The sequence below is a fragment of the Crocuta crocuta genome, unplaced genomic scaffold, assembly GCF_008692635.1.
Source record: "Crocuta crocuta isolate KB4526 unplaced genomic scaffold, BGI_CrCroc_1.0 scaffold177, whole genome shotgun sequence".
In the NCBI taxonomy this organism is placed as follows: Eukaryota; Metazoa; Chordata; class Mammalia; order Carnivora; family Hyaenidae; genus Crocuta; species Crocuta crocuta.
Window position 1 is genome coordinate 2,327,040 of NW_027531880.1, and position 6,798 is coordinate 2,333,837.

At 44.9% G+C, this 6,798-nt stretch overlaps 1 protein-coding gene across 1 annotated transcript in view; it reads right to left on the reverse strand.

The window, feature by feature from the left end:
- CSGALNACT1 (chondroitin sulfate N-acetylgalactosaminyltransferase 1) overlaps positions 1–6,798 on the reverse strand; it is a 349,679-nt gene that overhangs the window by 264,461 nt on the left and 78,420 nt on the right. The window lies entirely within an intron of this gene.

Consider the following 6,798-nt stretch of genomic DNA (forward strand, 5'->3'; position numbering starts at 1 on the left):
TTTTTTTTTTTTTTGTATTTAGTTTATTTATTTTGAGAGAGAGAGCATGAGCAGGGGAGGGGCAGAGGGGGGGCAGAAAAGAATCCCAAGCAGGTTCTGTGTTGTCAGTGCAGAGCCCGACGCTGGGCTTCAACTTATAAACCGCGAGATCATGCCCTGAGCCCAGGGCAGATGCTTCACCCTGAGCCACCCAGGTGCCCCCTATATTCTCTTTCTTAAAAGAAACCCAATGGCCTAAGCGTCGGGCCCTACAAAACAGGGACAGGTTCAGACCCGTCCTTGCTTTCACACTTAGTACTGTAGCGAGCACTCTCGCATTTTCCACTACCCATCTTGCTGCGGCATAAACACACTTAGCAGGGATGCTCGGTACAGGTTCAGCAAATAACAATGCAGGTAGAACACAGATGCTTATTTATAGTCACTGTTAAGAGCTGCATGCTGGGACTGCTAGGAATTTACCCAAGGGATACAGGAGTGCTGATGCAGAGGGGCACATGTACCTCAATGTTCACAGCAGCACTTTCAACAATACCCAAATGGTGGAAACAGCCTAAATGGCCATCAACTGACAAATGGATCAAGAAGATGTGGTTTAAGTATACAATGGAGTACTACATGGCAATGAGGAAAAATGAAATCTGGCCATTTGTAGCAACGTGGTTGGAACTCGAGGGTATTATGCTAAGTGAAATAAGTCAGGCAGAGAAGGACGGCTACCATATGTTTTCACTCCTACGTGGAACAAGAGAAACTTAACAGAGGACCTTAGGGGAGGGGAAAGGGAAAAAAATAGTTAAGGAGAGGGAGGGAGGCAAATCATAAGAGACTCATAAATACTGAGAACAAACTGAGGGTTGATTGGGGTGGAGGAGAGGGGAAATGGGTGATGGGCATGGAGGAGGTCACTTGGGATTATATAGAAACCAACTTGACAATAAACACCCCCCCCCAAAAAAATAAAGAGCTGCGTGCTGGGAAGACTTGATGAGATCAGGGATTTGAAATTGCTACCAACAGAGTGCCTAATACTTGGTAATAAAAATTTAACGGGAAAAAGGTCTGGAAAAATGTATGTTAAGATGGTTATTTCTGGGGGGCAGGAAAATGAGAGGGTTTTTTTCCTTTGTTTGTATTTTTAATTTTTTCTTTACTTCTTTTTATCTGTGCTTTCTAATCTCTTGGCAATAAGCACATACACTTGAGAAAAAAAGGAAAATGAAAAGCTACTTGGGGACAAGCCTAATTAGTATTAAACGGTTAACTTAGTGTCCTGTGGCTCTGCAAAAGAGCAGTTTCAAAGTAACCTCACCAGTCTCAGGAGCCCACCTGTCATGCCGTCACGTGAGCAAGCTACTGATAGAAGGACCTCTCCTGCCCCCTGGCCCCACACGCACATGCCACTCCGTGGCCATCCCCATTACAGCACCGGAGGGCTTGCAACGGTCTCAGATGGAGAAGAGAGGCGGTGGGCGGAGGGCATTCAGCCTAGCAGCCCTTGATCTTTCCGGGTTACGGATGGAACACGAGCCACTCCAGGAAAACTCCAAGCAGGACTGTTTGTGGCCCCCGGACACCAGCCGGAAACTGTTCTTGCCCAAATGCTGAGTTGTCTGGACCTGGTAGGCGTGGCATTTCAATGGAGGAAGTTTCATTACGAGGCTATGTATCGGAGCGGGTAGAAATAGGAGGCTGGGGAGTCAGGAGGCCTGGGCTACAGTTCTCGTTCTGCTAGTCAACGGCCGGCCATACCACCTGCCTTGGGCAAATGGCTTAACTTCACTGGGGCTGTCGGATCACCTGTACAACTTGAATAATAGTATCTACCTACACTCAGATATCAAAATAATGAAGCCCATACGCACTTCAGTGAACTGTGTGGTGACCCACAGAGGTAGAAAGTACCGTGATGACTACTTTTAGCCACAAACAACAAAGGCAAGCGGACTAGCTCCTTTCCTCTGGCAAACCAGCCTTGGCTAAGGGAGCCTGGGAAACAAGGGTGCTCTGCCTCACACTCCACCTGGGGAGAGAGCAGGCCGAGGGCCAAAAAGAGAGTGCAAAACAAATGGCCACTGGCTACCCAGGGGGTCTCCAGGCCAGACAAGCCTCCTGATAACAGGGATGAGGTGAACACTTGAATGTCTTTCCTCTCAGACAGATCGAACGTCTTTCCTCTCAGCGCTGCTCACCCGGGATTCGAAGTCCCAGAGAGGAGCGTCCAGTTGGCTGTTGTAGGAGGTGTACCTTTGCCCAGCCAGAGCCAATGCCTGCCTCCCGTCGACACTACACACAGAAAGGGGGGGGAGCCCAAAATGGAAACGACAGCAAAAAACAAAACAAATGCGCTCTCTGGAATGTCCTAAAGGGGAAATATTGGCCACGTAAAAGTCAAGCTCCTCCACAGTTGAGTTTCTCACCACCTCTCCCCCACCACCAGCAGGACAAAGGGTGCATCTGGCCAGAGCAAGCACACTGGGGAAGGCAGCAACCCCAGAGACAGCATCAAACCAGCAACCTGCCTGGGAAAACAACAGAGCCTGCAGTCATCATGGCTCTATGATGATGACAACAGGGCCTATGGCCGGTCCCCTCTCCGTCTTCTCTGACTCCATGTCCAACTTGGTCACACGTGTCGACCTCTCGCAGGTGGCACAAAGATTTCTGTCGGGGACAAAATCAGATAGAACACAGAAGCACACGTCCTAAGAAACGCAAATGCCAAAGATATGTTTTTTCAAATGCCATCTCCATTATATAGATGTTGTTTATTATTGCAGTTTGGATACATTCATGGTCTCAGGTCCTCTGTTTTCATTAAGAACTATAAAAATGTGCACAGTGTCGTATTTGTGATTTTTGCTCTACCAGAATGAAGTAGAGATCACTGAAGCCTCAAAACCACCAGTGAGTTTTTCTCCAGTTGGCATCCTAAACAACAAATTCCTCAGCAAACCATTTACACACCCACTAAAACCCACATGCTTCCTCTACTGAGCAGAAAAACTTAGGACATAAACATACTTGTGTCTCATCCTCTGTCCTCATTAGAAATTTTAGCTTAGAAAAGAGTGTAGTTGCTCTGAAGAGATGACTTACTAAAAAAATGTTCTATCTGTGCATGTCACAACGATAAGCAAGCATACAGTGCTGTACGGATGTGCAAATTATTTAAAAATGAAATTAAAGCTGAAATTCTTTTCATATAGCTGTTAATTAGCACAAATTATAAATTAAATTGTACTATTCTTTCCATGTTGTATGCCTTGGATCATTACCAGTGATATGAATAATTCCCAAAATGTTCTCAACTGTTTCTCATGTGTCAGAGAAAATGTAGCTTCTAAAGACGTGATTCCAGAGACGAAATGCCACTCTCCCGTTATTTACGGTAGTCAGTGGTTCTTACCCCTAAGAAAGAAAAGACTACAGAGTCCTGTTATTACTGTGTCTATTACAACTGTAGATCATGAAGCAAAAAAATCATTGCAATTTTTCAATTGCTGACACTTCCCGGACAATTTCTTTCATAAGTCAAAAAAAATGGAAAAGTGACTGAAGCAGATACTATATGACCCTTAGAGAAAAAAATCAGGCTTCTCATAAAATATAAACACTCATACTTGCCTACAGGACTACAAATAATCAGTTTCTTATATTTGTATAGTGCTCTATAGTTACTTTTCACAGTTTAAAAAGCGCTTTTACAAATGTGGTCAATCACGAGACCTTGCTCACAACAACCCTCTGAAGTGGGTGCTCATACCCCTTGTGACCAGGTGACACGCTGAGAGAAAACAACTCTGTGATTAGGTCCAATTTTGACCCCGGGGTCATCAGTGGGGGCTTGCTTCAATGGGTGATTTGGGAAAATAGGTAGAGTCTGTTAGTGAGGTCTTTTAGGTCGGGGTGAGGAGAAGACATAGTTATGAATTCTAGTGGAGCTCACTGGGATGGCCACAGGACCCCTCAATGTGGGAGACTGACTTCTATAAAATCTCCATGGTCAGGGAACCTGGGTGGCTCAGTGGGTTAAGCATCCACCTCTTGATTTCAGCTCAGGTGGTAATCTCGAGATCCTGCGACTGAGTCCCCAGTCCTGGACTCTGCGCTGGGCATGGAACAAAATGGCAGGCAAAAGGCCACACCCTTTGAAGAGGAAGGAAAGAGAAAGAGGTAACCCCAGGTGGTGAACAATCCCATAAACAGTGTTTTTCTACAGGTGAAATTCCTTTGTTCTATAGTTTATTAAGTGTCTATTGTATATGGCACTGTGCCAGGATCCCTGCACTTAAGGAAATCTGGAAGAGAAACTAAGTCACATGGGCGCATGGGAACAATACCACCTTATACTCTGTATTGGCTCCTTCCCTCCCCTTCACCTACAAATTCTCCCATCCTTGAAAAAAAGAAAAAATAGAAAAAAAATAAAAGAAAAGCTCTGGTGGCCCCCTCTCTCCCTTGGGTTATTGCTCATTTCTCTTCTTTTTGTCTCAGCTAAGCCTTTTTGAAGGCACCATCCCTACCTGCTATCTCTACCCCATCATCAGCCCCCCGCTGTTCCGGCGGCACTGCATTCCCATTTGCATCCCCACGACTCCAACAAAACGTGGGGCCGCACCTGATGAGCACTGTTGAGTGCATACGTGATGGGCCAAGATGGATTCCAATCAGGCCATGTAATTATGGGAGCAGTGCATCCTCATCCTAGCAACAAGTGACCAAGGTCTTCATTGAGAAGTCACAGTTAAATGTCTATCAGGGTGTGACAGCTTTAATATACGCTGTCAAACTCTCTGGCACCCCGCCCATCCAACAGGCAGAGTCTAGGGTCCCCTCCCCTTCAACCTGGCCTGACCAGTAGAGCAGAGCAGAAGTAATGCCATGAAACTTCCAAGGCTGTCAGAAGACTACACCATTGCTTTCTACCTGGCTCTCTGGGGATGATCATTTTTAGAACTCAGCCAGGGTGGTTTTACCATGGTTACAGGAAGGGGAACAAAGGCCCCAGGCCTTCAGCTCCAACTGAGGTCCAGGTCTACAGCTACCACCAACTCGCCAGTGAGGTGAATGGCCATCTTAGAAGAGGATTCTGTAGCCCCTCCCCACCCCACCCCCACACTCCCCAACTGCCCACTGCCTTTGCACAACCCCAGCCAATGTGCATGATGTCCAAGCTTTCCATGCCAAGCTCTGCCCAAAGTGCCTATTTGTGGACTCAATACATGACTGTCGTTGTTTTGGGCCACTATGTTTCACAGAATGTTTGCTCTGCAGCAATAAATGACAGATATTCAGGATTACAGAAGACTCTGGCTTCTCCTTAAAAATTCTACAAGAAAGATTAATACATAATTCTATGTTTTAAACCCATTATACAAAACACAATACTGTATTTTAGAGACAACTAGAAAAGTGCAGGTACAAATTTACCAAAATCTGAATACAACTGTGTTTCAAAAGAAAAGTGGCAAGCAGTTATTGTCTAATAGACTGCTTAATATTGATTGGGCAATTAATACATGAATACTTTTGGAACTGACTTCTAAAGAAATCTACATCTCTACAGAAAATGTAATTTTACATCCTTTCTTTCCAGAAGGCAGCATTAACTGCATTTAGAGCTAAGTAAAGTTGTGTGTAAGTCTTTATTATCCATATTAGTTATCCATATTCCTATAAATTCATCAATTCTTCTAATATAGTCAAGGTCCCAGGACATAGATTTCTCTACTGTGGGTCTTAACTCACTATTTCTGCAAAGGAAACATGACAGAAGCTCCTGCAAGTATGATATATGGAACTATTAAATAGTAAACAGCTCACATTTCTCCTAACTCAGAATTTGGCTACAGTTTGCCAAAATGAAAAAATAGAAACCATACATAAAACAGCTTTTTCTTCTAAGCAAAGCCCACTTGTAATAAACTGCATGAGATATTCAAATTTGTTTGATCATAATAGAGCTGTTTAAAAATACATGGCTGGAATTCACATTTGCAGTTTGCAGATGGAACAATAAAGATACTCTGAATTAATAATTAATATGTTATTCAAATCCAGTAGGAAAGGAGGTGGTGTATTATGCTCACTATCTCATCCTTTTTATCCTTCAAGCCCTAGGCCTTCCAGTGGCCTGCTTTGTTCAGTGGTGACTTGAGAAGTTAGACAGAATCTGCTGGTGACGTATCTGAGCCAACCACTCTGTGAAAGTCACGGGATGACCGCAGTATTCATCAACACGGGAGCCTGAGCTTATTAAAAAGATGCTTGGCTTGGGGCACCTGGGTGGCTTAGTCAGTTAAGCGTCCGACTTTCGCTTAGGTCATGATCTCTCAGTTCATGGGTTCCAGCCCCGCGTCGGGCTCTGTGCTGACTGCCAGCTCAGAGCCTGGAGCCTGTTTCAGTCTGTGACTCCCTCTCTCTCTGACCCTCCCCTGCTCACGCTGTCTCTCTCTCTCCTAGAAATAAATTTAAAAAAACATTTAAAAAATTAAAAAACAAAAAAGATCCTTGGCTTATTGTGAAACAAAATGGCGGGCAACAGGCCACACCTTGTGGTAAAGACACCTCAGCGTGGTGGCAAATGCCGTACACTGCAGAGTGAGTCCAGGTGTCCCACCGGGCACCTGGGAAGTCCCAGCACAGAGGTCAGCTGTGTGTGCAGAGGATCCCACCTGAATGCTGCAGCAGGAGGCCTCCAGGTCTCACTGCCTCAGACAACCCAACCAGCCTCAAGCAGCAAGGGCATTTTGTACCAAACCAAGATGCTTTTTTTTTTTTTTTTTTTTTTTGTAA